The sequence below is a fragment of the Stenella coeruleoalba genome (genome assembly GCF_951394435.1).
Source record: "Stenella coeruleoalba genome assembly, contig: scaffold_118, whole genome shotgun sequence".
In the NCBI taxonomy this organism is placed as follows: Eukaryota; Metazoa; Chordata; class Mammalia; order Artiodactyla; family Delphinidae; genus Stenella; species Stenella coeruleoalba.
This window is the reverse complement of record NW_027646071.1, coordinates 265745-279820: the sequence shown is the minus strand read 5'-3', so window position 1 is coordinate 279820 and position 14076 is coordinate 265745. Positions and strand designations below refer to the sequence as shown.

Below are 14076 nucleotides of genomic sequence, written 5' to 3'. Positions count from 1 at the left end.
TGAAATGAGCACAGATAAAGTTCCTTAAGCCAAATATGGAATAGACAAGAGCTACTCCTTGCTCAACGAAATGGACTCAACACCGCATATTAAATGCCTAAGAATGTACCTGACTAGTAAGTATCTTAAAACCTTTGGATTGCTATGTCTCCGAAAGAGAATCAAGCATGTGTACAGGGGCATAAACGCAGCAGTGATAGGATTGGAGAGGTTCGGTGAGCAAATGAAGACCCTTTGAAGTCATATTGCATGGTACCCATTCCACGGGTTTCAACTACCCAGGTTTTAGGTATTCTTCCTTCATCTAAAACATGCATGTGGAACCCAGAGTATGATCAACCATGTGATCGGGAGACGTGTTCAAATATGTCTCAGTTTTCCTCCCCTGGTACTCGGGTGCAACATTCCAGACGCTTTACTAACACTCTCCCCACTTGGAGAGTCAGCGCCTTTAACCTCCTGTTTGGCCCAGTTTGCAATTTCTGCGGAAGATGAACAGGAATAGCGAGAACCAATGAGAGACTAGATGGAGGTGTCTGGACGGGCAAATTTAACTCTCATTTCCCAACAGGAAGAGGAAATAACGAAAAGCTCAGCGTGCCGTGCCGGAACCAGATTAGGGCCTGAAGCCATCCTGCGGTGTTGCGGCCAGGTCACAAGAAAGCAAGTTGAAGAAAGGAGCTCAGGGGCACTGTAATTTACAAACCTGCAGAGTTATAAATGACAGCTATCGTCCAAAAATAGACTGAAGTAAGGCTGCCAAGAGGACTTGAAAGCGGGGCAGAATTGCAGGAAACCGATTTCAGGAGGTAGACTGGAATTGCATTGAAAGCATAGGAAAAGAGGCAGAACGTCCACAATGATGCACTTGGCCAAAAAGGGCGTATGCGTTTTTTCCTGAATATATTCAGGAAAAAACGCATACGCCCTTTTTGGCCAACCAAGCAAGCTTGCAAAGGAAATCTGCACTACAATGAAGTCTCACTTCCCCCCGGTCAAAAGGGCCATCTGAAAAAAGTGTAAAATCCAGAAAGGCAGGACAGGCCATGGAAAACTGGGAGCCTTGTTATGCTGATGGGCGGTATGTAAATTGCCAACAACCACTCGGGAGAAGTGTATGGTGTTTCCTGAAACATCTAAAAAACAAAGCAACAGAACCTAGGGCACTTCCACTTATGGTCCTATAGCTTAGGGAAATTAAAATCAAAAAGACACAGCCACCCCAAAGTTTGGGACGCCTCTGTTTACAAGAACCTCGTTTACAGTACAAGTTCAACATCGCAGAAAGTGAAAAATGGATAAAGAAGTTGTGGTATTTACTTACAAAGCAATATCACTCAGCAATGAAATCTGTGTCATCAGGCCCTTAGCAGCACAATGAGTGGATTCAGGTATGATGATTCTAACTGAAATAAGTCACACAGAAAAAGAAACATCATAAGATATCAGTAATACACGGAATGTAAACTTGGCTACACAGGAACTGAATTACAGAACAGAACAGGGTCTCAAATTTAGAAAACCAACTTATGCTTGCTTAAGGGTAAAGGTGAGTTGGGGTGCTGCATAAAACCAGAGATTGAAATGAGCACAGATAAAGTTCCTTAAGCCAAATATGGAATAGACAAGAGCTACTCCTTGCTCAACGAAATGGACTCAACACCGCATATTAAACGCCTAAGAATGTACCTGACTAGTAAGTATCGTAAAACCTATGGATTGCTATGTCTCCGAAAGAGAATCAAGCATGTGTACAGGGGCATAAACGCAGCAGTGATAGGATTGGAGAGGTTCGGTGAGCAAATGAAGACCCTTTGAAGTCATATTGCATGGTACCCATTCCACGGGTTTCAACTACCCAGGTTTAAGGTATTCTTCCTTCAGCTAAAACATGCATGTGGAACCTAGAGTATGATCAACCATGTGATCGGGAGACGTGTTCAAATATGTCTCAGTTTTCCTCCCCTGGTACTCGGGTGCAACATTCCAGACGCTTTACTAACACTCTCCCCACTTGGAGAGTCAGCGCCTTTAACCTCCTGTTTGGCACAGTTTGCAATTTCTGCGGAAGATGAACAGGAATAGCGAGAACCAATGAGAGGCTAGCTGGAGGTGTCTGGATGGGCAAATTTAACTCTCATTTCCCACCAGGAGGAGGAAATAACCAAAGGCTCAGCGTGCCGTGCCAGAACCAGATTAGGGCCTGAAGCCATCCTGCGGTGTTGCGGCCAGGTCACAAGAAAGCGAGTTGAAGAAAGGAGCTCAGGGGCACTGTAATTCACAAACCTGCAGAGTTATAAATGACAGCTATCGTCCAAAAATAGACTGAAGTAAGGCTGCCAAGAGGACTTGAAAGCGGGGCAGAATTGCAGGAAACCGATTTCAGGAGGTAGACTGGAATTGCATTGAAAGCATAGGAAAAGAGGCAGAACGTCCACAATGATGCACTTGGCCAAAAAGGGCGTATGCATTTTTTCCTGAATATATTCAGGAAAAAACGCATACGCCCTTTTTGGCCAACCAAGCAAGCTTGCAAAGGAAATGTGCACTACAATGAAGTCTCACTTCCCCCCGGTCAAAAGGGCCATCTGAAAAAAGTGTAAAATCCAGAAAGGCAGGACAGGCCATGGAGAACTGGGAGCCTTGTTATGCTGATGGGCGGGATGTAAATTGCCAACAACCACTCGGGAGAAGTGTATGGTGTTTCCTGAAACATCTAAAAAACAAAGCAACAGAACCTAGGGCACTTCCACTTATGGTCCTATAGCTTAGGGAAATTAAAATAAAAAAGACACAGCCACCCCAAAGTTTGGAACGGCTCTGTTTACAAGAACCTCGTTTACAGTACAAGTTCAACATCGCAGAAAGTGAAAAATGGATAAAGAAGTTGTGGTATTTACTTACAAAGCAATATCACTCAGCAATGAAATCTGTGTCATCAGGCCCTTAGCAGCACAATGAGTGGATTCAGGTATGATGATTCTAACTGAAGTAAGTCACACAGAAAAAGAAACATCATAAGATATCAGTAATACACGGAATGTAAACTTGGCTACACAGGAACTGAATTACAGAACAGAACAGGGTCTCAAATTTAGAAAACCAACTTATGCTTGCTTAAGGGTAAAGGTGAGTTGGGGTGCTGCATAAAACCAGAGATTGAAATGAGCACAGATAAAGTTCCTTAAGTCAAATATGGAATAGACAAGAGCTACTCCTTGCTCAACGAAATGGACTCAACACCGCATATTAAACGCCTAAGAATGTACCTGACTAGTAAGTATCTTAAAACCTATGGATTGCTATGTCTCCGAAAGAGAATCAAGCATGTGTACAGGGGCATAAACGCAGCAGTGATAGGATTGGAGAGGTTCGGTGAGCAAATGAAGACCCTTTGAAGTCATATTGCATGGTACCCATTACACGGGTCTTAACTCTCCAGGTTTAAGGTATTCTTCCTTCAGCTAAAACATGCATGTGGAACCCAAGTATGATCAACCGTGTGAACGGGAGACGTGTTCAAATATGTCTTAGTTTTCCTCCCCTGGTACTCGGGTGCAACATTCCAGACGCTTTACTAACACTCTCCCCACTTGGAGAGTCAGCGTCTTTAACCTCCTGTTTGGCCCAGTTTGCAATTTCTGCGGAAGATGAACAGGAATAGCGAGAACCAATGAGAGACTAGCTGGAGGTGTCTGGACGGGCAAATTTAACTCTCATTTCCCACCAGGAGGAGGAAATAACCAAAGGCTAAGCGTGCCGTGCCGGAACCAGATTAGGGCCTGAAGCCATCCTGCGGTGTTGCGGCCAGGTCACAAGAAAGCAAGTTGAAGAAAGGAGCTCAGGGGCACTGTAATTCACAAACCTGCAGAGTTATAAATGACAGCTATCGTCCAAAAATAGACTGAAGTAAGGCTGCCAAGAGGACTTGAAAGCGGGGCAGAATTGCAGGAAACCGATTTCAGGAGGTAGACTGGAATTGCATTGAAAGCATAGGAAAAGAGGCAGAACGTCCACAATGATGCACTTGGCCAAAAAGGGCGTATGCGTTTTTTCCTGAATATATTCAGGAAAAAACGCATACACCCTTTTTGGCCAACCAAGCAAGCTTGCAAAGGAAATCTGCACTACAATGAAGTCTCACTTCCCCCCGGTCAAAAGGGCCATCTGAAAAAAGTGTAAAATCCAGAAAGGCAACAGGCCATTGAGAACTGGGAGCCTTGTTATGCTGATGGGCGGGATGTAAATTGCCAACAGACACTTGGGAGAAGTGTATGGTGTTTCCTGAAACATCTAAAAAACAAAGCAACAGAGCCTAGGGCACTTCCACTTATGGTCCTATAGCTTAGGGAAATTAAAATCAAAAAGACACAGCCACCCCAAAGTTTGGGACGCCTCTGTTTACAAGAACCTCGTTTACAGTACAAGTTCAACATCGCAGAAATTGAAAAATGGATAAAGAAGTTGTGGTATATACTTACAAAGCAATATCACTCAGCAATGAAATCTGTGTCATCAGGCCCTTAGCAGCACAATGAGTGGATTCAGGTATGATGATTCTAACTGAAATAAGTCACACAGAAAAAGAAACATCATAAGATATCAGTAATACACGGAATGTAAACTTGGCTACACAGGAACTGAATTACAGAACAGAACAGGGTCTCAAATTTAGAAAACCAACTTATGCTTGCTTAAGGGTAAAGGTGAGTTGGGGTGCTGCATAAAACCAGAGATTGAAATGAGCACAGATAAAGTTCCTTAAGCCAAATATGGAATAGACAAGAGCTACTCCTTGCTCAACGAAATGGACTCAACACCGCATATTAAACGCCTAAGAATGTACCTGACTAGTAAGTATCTTAAAACCTATGGATTGCTATGTCTCCGAAAGAGAATCAAGCATGTGTACAGGGGCATAAACGCAGCAGTGATAGGATTGGAGACGTTCTGTGAGCAAATGAAGACCCTTTGAAGTCATATTGCATGGTACCCATTCCAAGGGTTTCAACTACCCAGGTTTAAGGTATTCTTCCTTCAGCTAAAACATGCATGTGGAACCTAGAGTATGATCAACCATGTGATCGGGAGACGTGTTCAAATATGTCTCAGTTTTTGTACCCCAGTACTCGGGTGCAACATTCCAGACGCTTTACTAACACTCTCCCCACTTGGAGAGTCAGTCCCTTTAACCTCCTGTTTGGCCCAGTTTGCAATTTAAGTCGAAGATGAACAGGAATAGCGAGAACCAATGAGAGACTAGCTGGAGGTGTCTGGATGGGCAAATTTAACTCTCATTTCCCACCAGGAAGAGGAATTAACCAAAGGCTCAGCGTGCCGTGCCAGAACCAGATTAGGGCCTGAAGACATCCTGCGGTGTTGCGGCCAGGTCACAAGAAAGCGAGTTAAAGAAAGGAGCTCAGGAGCACTGTAATTCACAAACCTGCAGAGTTATAAATGACAGCTATCGTCCAAAAATAGACTGAAGTAAGGCTGCCAAGAGGACTTGAAAGCGGAGCAGAATTGCAGGAAACCGATTTCAGGAGGTAGACTGGAATTGCATTGAAAGCATAGGAAAACAGGCAGAACGTCCACAATGATGCACTTGGCCAAAAAGGGCGTATGCGTTTTTTCCTGAATATATTCAGGAAAAAACGCATACGCCCTTTTTGGCCAACCAAGCAAGCTTGCAAAGGAAATCTGCACTACAATGAAGTCTCACTTCCCCCCGGTCAAAAGGGCCATCTGAAAAAAGTGTAAAATCCAGAAAGGCAGGACAGGCCATGGAGAACTGGGAGCCTTGTTATGCTGATGGGTGGGATGTAAATTGCCAACAACCACTCAGGAGAAGTGTATGGTGTTTCCTGAAACATCTAAAAAACAAAGCAACAGAACCTAGGGCACTTCCACTTATGGTCCTATAGCTTAGGGAAATTAAAATCAAAAAGACACAGCCACCCCAAAGTTTGGAACGGCTCTGTTTACAAGAACCTCGTTTACAGTACAAGTTCAACATCGCAGAAAGTGAAAAATGGATAAAGAAGTTGTGGTATTTACTTACAAAGCAATATCACTAAGCAATGAAATCTGTGTCATCAGGCCCGTAGCAGCACAATGAGTGGATTCAGGTATGATGATTCTAACTGAAATAAGTCACACAGAAAAAGAAACATCATAAGATATCAGTAATACACGGAATGTAAACTTGGCTACACAGGAACTGAATTACAGAACAGAACAGGGTCTCAAATTTAGAAAACCAACTTATGCTTGCTTAAGGGGAAAGGTGAGTTGGGGTGCTGCATAAAACCAGAGATTGAAATGAGCACAGATAAAGTTCCTTAAGCCAAATATGGAATAGACAAGAGCTACTCCTTGCTCAACGAAATGGACTCAACACCGCATATTAAACGCCTAAGAATGTACCTGACTAGTAAGTATCTTAAAACCTATGGATTGCTATGTCTTCGAAAGAGAATCAAGCATGTGTACAGGGGCATAAACGCAGCAGTGATAGGATTGGAGAGGTTTGGTGAGCAAATGAAGACCCTCTGAAGTCATATTGCATGGTACCCATTACACGGGTTTCAACTACCCAGATTTTAGGTATTCTTCCTTCAGCTAAAACATGCATGTGGAACCCAGAGTATGATCAACCATGTGATCGGGAGACGTGTTCAAATATGTCTCAGTTTTCCACCCCTGGTACTTGGGTGCAACATTCCAGACGCTTTACTAACACTCTCTCCACTTGGAGAGTCAGCGCCTTTAACCTCCTGTTTGGCCCAGTTTGCAATTTCTGCGGAAGATGAACAGGAATAGCGAGAACCAATGAGAGGCTAGCTGGAGGTGTCTGGACGGGCAAATTTAACTCTCATTTCCCACCAGGAAGAGGAAATAACCAAAGGCTCAGCGTGCCGTACCGGAACCAGATTAGGGCCTGAAGCCATCCTGCGGTGTTGCGGCCAGCTCACAAGAAAGCGAGTTGAAGAAAGGAGCTCAGGGGCACTGTAATTCACAAACCTGCAGAGTTATAAATGACAGCTATCGTCCAAAAATAGACTGAGGTAAGGCTGCCAAGAGGACTTGAAAGCGGGGCAGAATTGCAGGAAACCGATTTCAGGAGGTAGACTGGAATTGCATTGAAAGCATAGGAAAAGAGGCAGAACGTCCACAATGATGCACTTGGCCAAAAAGGGCGTATGCGTTTTTTCCTGAATATATTCAGGAAAAAACGCATACGCCCTTTTTGGCCAACCAAGCAAGCTTGCAAAGGAAATCTGCACTACAATGAAGTCTCACTTCCCCCCGGTCAAAAGGGCCATCTGAAAAAAGTGTAAAATCCAGAAAGGCAACAGGCCATTGAGAACTGGGTGCCTTGTTATGCTGATGGGCGGGATGTAAATTGCCAACAGCCACTCGGGAGAAGTGTATGGTGTTTCCTGAAACATCTAAAAAACAAAGCAACAGAGCCTAGGGCACTTCCACTTATGGTCCTATAGCTTAGGGAAATTAAAATCAAAAAGACACAGCCACCCCAAAGTTTGGGACGCCTCTGTTTACAAGAACCTCGTTTATCGTACAAGATCAATATCACAGAAAGTGAAAAATGGATAAAGAAGTTGTGGTACTCATGTACAAAGCAATATCACTCAGCAATGAAATCTATGTCACCAGGCCTGTAGAAGCATAATGAGTGGATTCGGGTATGGTGATTCTAACTGAAATAAGTCACACAGAAAAAGAAACATCAAAAAATATCACTAATACATGGAATTTAAACTTTGCTACAGAGGAACTGAATTACAAAACAGAACAGGGTCTCAAATTTAGAAAACCAACTTATGCTTGCTTAAGTGGAAAGGTGAGTTGGGGTGCTGCATAAAACCAGAGATTGAAATGAGCACAGATAAAGTTCCTTAAGCCAAATATGGAATAGACAAGAGCTACTCCTTGCTCAACGAAATGGACTCCACACCCCATATTAAACGCCTAAGAATATACGTGACTAGTAAGTATCTTAAAACCTATGGATTGCTATGTCTCCAAAAGAGAATCAAGCGTGTGTACAAGGGTCATAAACGCAGCAGTGATAGGATTGGAGAGTTTCGGTGAGCAAATGAAGACCCTTTGAAGTCATATTGCATGGTACCCATTCCACGGGTCTCAACTCTCCAGGTTTAAGGTATTCTTTCTTCAGCTAAAACATGCATGTGGAACCCAGAGTATGATCAACCGTGTGATCGGGAGACGTGTTCAAATATGTCTCAGTTTTCCGCCCCTGGTACTCGGGTGCAACATTCCAGACGCTTTACTAACACTCTCCCCACTTGGAGAGTCAGTGCCTTTAACCTCCTTTTTGGCCCAGTTTGCAATTTCTGCGGAAGATGAACAGGAATAGCGAGAACCAATGAGAGGCTAGCTGGAGGTGTCTGGACGGGCAAATTTAACTCTCATTTCCCACCAGGAAGAGGAAATAACCAAAGGCTCAGCGTGCCGTACCGGAACCAGATTAGGGCCTGAAGCCATCCTGCGGTGTTGCGGCCAGCTCAAAAGAAAGCGAGTTGAAGAAAGGAGGTCAGGGGCACTGTAATTCACAAACCTGCAGAGTTATAAATGACAGCTATCGTCCAAAAATAGACTGAAGTAAGGCTGCCAAGAGGACTTGAAAGCGGGGCAGAATTGCAGGAAACCGATTTCAGGAGGTAGACTGGAATTGCATTGAAAGCATAGGAAAAGAGGCAGAACGTCCACAATGATGCACTTGGCCAAGAAGGACGTATGCGTTTTTTCCTGAATATATTCAGGAAAAAACGCATACGCCCTTTTTGGCCAACCAAGCAAGCTTGCAAAGGAAATCTGCACTACAATGAAGTCTCACTTCCCCCCGGTCAAAAGGGCCATCTGAAAAAAGTGTAAAATCCAGAAAGGCAGGACAGGCCATGGAGAACTGGGAGCCTTGTTATGCTGATGGGCGGGATGTAAATTGCCAACAGACACTCGGGAGAAGTGTATGGTGTTTCCTGAAACATCTAAAAAACAAAGCAACAGAGCCTAGGGCACTGCCACTTATGGTCCTATAGCTTAGGGAAATTAAAATCAAAAAGACACAGCCACCCCAAAGTTTGGGACGCCTCTGTTTACAAGAACCTCGTTTACAGTACAAGTTCAACATCGCAGAAATTGAAAAATGGATAAAGAAGTTGTGGTATTTACTTACAAAGCAATATCACTCAGCAATGAAATCTGTGTCATCAGGCCCTTAGCAGCACAATGAGTGGATTCAGGTATGATGATTCTAACTGAAATAAGTCACACAGAAAAAGAAACATCATAAGATATCAGTAATACACGGAATGTAAACTTGGCTACACAGGAACTGAATTACAGAACAGAACAGGGTCTCAAGTTTAGAAAACCAACTTATGCTTGCTTAAGGGTAAAGGTGAGTTGGGGTGCTGCATAAAACCAGAGATTGAAATGAGCACAGATAAAGTTCCTTAAGCCAAATATGGAATAGACAAGAGCTACTCCTTGCTCAACGAAATGGACTCAACACCGCATATTAAACGCCTAAGAATGTACCTGACTAGTAAGTATCTTAAAACCTATGGATTGCTATGTCTCCGAAAGAGAATCAAGCATGTGTACAGGGGCATAAACGCAGCAGTGATAGGATTGGAGACGTTCTGTGAGCAAATGAAGACCCTTTGAAGTCATATTGCATGGTACCCATTCCACGGGTTTCAACTACCCAGGTTTAAGGTATTCTTCCTTCAGCTAAAACATGCATGTGGAACCTAGAGTATGATCAACCATGTGATCGGGAGACGTGTTCAAATATGTCTCAGTTTTTGTACCCCAGTACTCGGGTGCAACATTCCAGACGCTTTACTAACACTCTCCCCACTTGGAGAGTCAGTCCCTTTAACCTCCTGTTTGGCCCAGTTTGCAATTTAAGTGGAAGATGAACAGGAATAGAGAGAACCAATGAGAGACTAGCTGGAGGTGTCTGGATGGGCAAATTTAACTCTCATTTCCCACCAGGAAGAGGAATTAAGCAAAGGCTCAGCATGCCGTGCCAGAACCAGATTAGGGCCTGAAGACATCCTGCGGTGTTGCGGCCAGGTCACAAGAAAGCGAGTTAAAGAAAGGAGCTCAGGAGCACTGTAATTCACAAACCTGCAGAGTTATAAATGACAGCTATCGTCCAAAAATAGACTGAAGTAAGGCTGCCAAGAGGACTTGAAAGCGGAGCAGAATTGCAGGAAACCGATTTCAGGAGGTAGACTGGAATTGCATTGAAAGCATAGGAAAAGAGGCAGAACGTCCACAATGATGCACTTGGCCAAAAAGGGCGTATGTGTTTTTTCCTGAATATATTCAGGAAAAAACGCATACGCCCTTTTTGGCCAACCAAGCAAGCTTGCAAAGGAAATCTGCACTACAATGAAGTCTCACTTCCCCCCGGTCAAAAGGGCCATCTGAAAAAAGTGTAAAATCCAGAAAGGCAGGACAGGCCATGGAGAACTGGGAGCCTTGTTATGCTGATGGGTGGGATGTAAATTGCCAACAACCACTCGGGAGAAGTGTATGGTGTTTCCTGAAACATCTAAAAAACAAAGCAACAGAACCTAGGGCACTTCCACTTATGGTCCTATAGCTTAGGGAAATTAAAATCAAAAAGACACAGCCACCCCAAAGTTTGGAACGGCTCTGTTTACAAGATCCTCGTTTACAGTACAAGTTCAACATCACAGAAAGTGAAAAATGGATAAAGAAGTTGTGGTATTTACTTACAAAGCAATATCACTAAGCAATGAAATCTGTGTCATCAGGCCCTTAGCAGCACAATGAGTGGATTCAGGTATGATGATTCTAACTGAAATAAGTCACACAGAAAAAGAAACATCATAAGATATCAGTAATACACGGAATGTAAACTTGGCTACACAGGAACTGAATTACAGAACAGAACAGGGTCTCAAATTTAGAAAACCAACTTATGCTTGCTTAAGGGGAAAGGTGAGTTGGGGTGCTGCATAAAACCAGAGATTGAAATGAGCACAGATAAAGTTCCTTAAGCCAAATATGGAATAGACAAGAGCTACTCCTTGCTCAACGAAATGGACTCAACACCGCATATTAAACGCCTAAGAATGTACCTGACTAGTAAGTATCATAAAACCTATGGATTGCTATGTCTCCGAAAGAGAATCAAGCATGTGTACAGGGGCATAAACGCAGCAGTGATAGGATTGGAGAGGTTCGGTGAGCAAATGAAGACCCTTTGAAGTCATATTGCATGGTACCCATTACACGGGTTTCAACTACCCAGGTTTAAGGTATTCTTCCTTCAGCTAAAACATGCATGTGGAACCTAGAGTATGATCAACCATGTGATCGGGAGACGTGTTCAAATATGTCTCAGTTTTCCTCCCCTGGTACTCGGGTGCAACATTCCAGACGCTTTACTAACACTCTCCCCACTTGGAGAGTCAGCGCCTTTAACCTCCTGTTTGGCACAGTTTGCAATTTCTGCGGAAGATGAACAGGAATAGCGAGAACCAATGAGAGGCTAGCTGGAGGTGTCTGGATGGGCAAATTTAACTCTCATTTCCCACCAGGAGGAGGAAATAACCAAAGGCTCAGCGTGCCGTGCCAGAACCAGATTAGGGCCTGAAGCCATCCTGCGGTGTTGCGGCCAGGTCACAAGAAAGCGAGTTGAAGAAAGGAGCTCAGGGGCACTGTAATTCACAAACCTGCAGAGTTATAAATGACAGCTATCGTCCAAAAATAGACTGAAGTAAGGCTGCCAAGAGGACTTGAAAGCGGGGCAGAATTGCAGGAAACCGATTTCAGGAGGTAGACTGGAATTGCATTGAAAGCATAGGAAAAGAGGCAGAACGTCCACAATGATGCACTTGGCCAAAAAGGGCGTATGCATTTTTTCCTGAATATATTCAGGAAAAAACGCATACGCCCTTTTTGGCCAACCAAGCAAGCTTGCAAAGGAAATGTGCACTACAATGAAGTCTCACTTCCCCCCGGTCAAAAGGGCCATCTGAAAAAAGTGTAAAATCCAGAAAGGCAGGACAGGCCATGGAGAACTGGGAGCCTTGTTATGCTGATGGGCGGGATGTAAATTGCCAACAACCACTCGGGAGAAGTGTATGGTGTTTCCTGAAACATCTAAAAAACAAAGCAACAGAACCTAGGGCACTTCCACTTATGGTCCTATAGCTTAGGGAAATTAAAATCAAAAAGACACAGCCACCCCAAAGTTTGGAACGGCTCTGTTTACAAGAACCTCGTTTACAGTACAAGTTCAACATCGCAGAAAGTGAAAAATGGATAAAGAAGTTGTGGTATTTACTTACAAAGCAATATCACTCAGCAATGAAATCTGTGTCATCAGGCCCTTAGCAGCACAATGAGTGGATTCAGGTATGATGATTCTAACTGAAGTAAGTCACACAGAAAAAGAAACATCATAAGATATCAGTAATACACGGAATGTAAACTTGGCTACACAGGAACTGAATTACAGAACAGAACAGGGTCTCAAATTTAGAAAACCAACTTATGCTTGCTTAAGGGTAAAGGTGAGTTGGGGTGCTGCATAAAACCAGAGATTGAAATGAGCACAGATAAAGTTCCTTAAGTCAAATATGGAATAGACAAGAGCTACTCCTTGCTCAACGAAATGGACTCAACACCGCATATTAAACGCCTAAGAATGTACCTGACTAGTAAGTATCTTAAAACCTATGGATTGCTATGTCTCCGAAAGAGAATCAAGCATGTGTACAGGGGCATAAACGCAGCAGTGATAGGATTGGAGAGGTTCGGTGAGCAAATGAAGACCCTTTGAAGTCATATTGCATGGTACCCATTACACGGGTCTTAACTCTCCAGGTTTAAGGTATTCTTCCTTCAGCTAAAACATGCATGTGGAACCCAAGTATGATCAACCGTGTGAACGGGAGACGTGTTCAAATATGTCTTAGTTTTCCTCCCCTGGTACTCGGGTGCAACATTCCAGACGCTTTACTAACACTCTCCCCACTTGGAGAGTCAGCGTCTTTAACCTCCTGTTTGGCCCAGTTTGCAATTTCTGCGGAAGATGAACAGGAATAGCGAGAACCAATGAGAGACTAGCTGGAGGTGTCTGGACGGGCAAATTTAACTCTCATTTCCCACCAGGAGGAGGAAATAACCAAAGGCTAAGCGTGCCGTGCCGGAACCAGATTAGGGCCTGAAGCCATCCTGCGGTGTTGCGGCCAGGTCACAAGAAAGCAAGTTGAAGAAAGGAGCTCAGGGGCACTGTAATTCACAAACCTGCAGAGTTATAAATGACAGCTATCGTCCAAAAATAGACTGAAGTAAGGCTGCCAAGAGGACTTGAAAGCGGGGCAGAATTGCAGGAAACCGATTTCAGGAGGTAGACTGGAATTGCATTGAAAGCATAGGAAAAGAGGCAGAACGTCCACAATGATGCACTTGGCCAAAAAGGGCGTATGCGTTTTTTCCTGAATATATTCAGGAAAAAACGCATACGCCCTTTTTGGCCAACCAAGCAAGCTTGCAAAGGAAATCTGCACTACAATGAAGTCTCACTTCCCCCCGGTCAAAAGGGCCATCTGAAAAAAGTGTAAAATCCAGAAAGGCAACAGGCCATTGAGAACTGGGAGCCTTGTTATGCTGATGGGCGGGATGTAAATTGCCAACAGACACTTGGGAGAAGTGTATGGTGTTTCCTGAAACATCTAAAAAACAAAGCAACAGAACCTAGGGCACTTCCACTTATGGTCCTATAGCTTAGGGAAATTAAAATCAAAAAGACACAGCCACCCCAAAGTTTGGAACTGCTCTGTTTACAAGAACCTCGTTTACAGTATAAGTTCAACATCGCAGAAAGTGAAAAATGGATAAAGAAGTTGTGGTATTCACTTAAAAAGCAATATCACTCAGCAATGAAATCTATGTCATCAGGCCCTTAGCAGCACAATGAGAGGATTCAGGTATGATGATTCTAACTGAAATAAGTCACACAGAAAAAGAAACATCATAAGA

The 14076-nt window shown here is 43.6% G+C and overlaps 1 long non-coding RNA gene across 37 annotated transcripts in view; it reads right to left on the bottom strand.

Moving 5' to 3' along the window:
* The window catches only part of LOC307181360, a 968012-nt gene that overhangs the window by 697896 nt on the left and 256040 nt on the right, over positions 1-14076 (bottom strand). For 11 of the 37 annotated variants that reach the window (XR_013826588.1, XR_013826589.1, XR_013826590.1 and 8 more), the window contains exon 1: positions 13954-14046. The exons of 23 other annotated variants lie outside the window; for them this stretch is intronic. This is a non-coding gene — a long non-coding RNA (uncharacterized lncRNA). Of the gene's footprint in view, positions 1-6057; positions 6144-13953; positions 14047-14076 lie in introns of those variants that run through there. 3 more of the 37 variants (XR_013826556.1, XR_013826557.1, XR_013826558.1) reach the window with 3 other exon arrangements.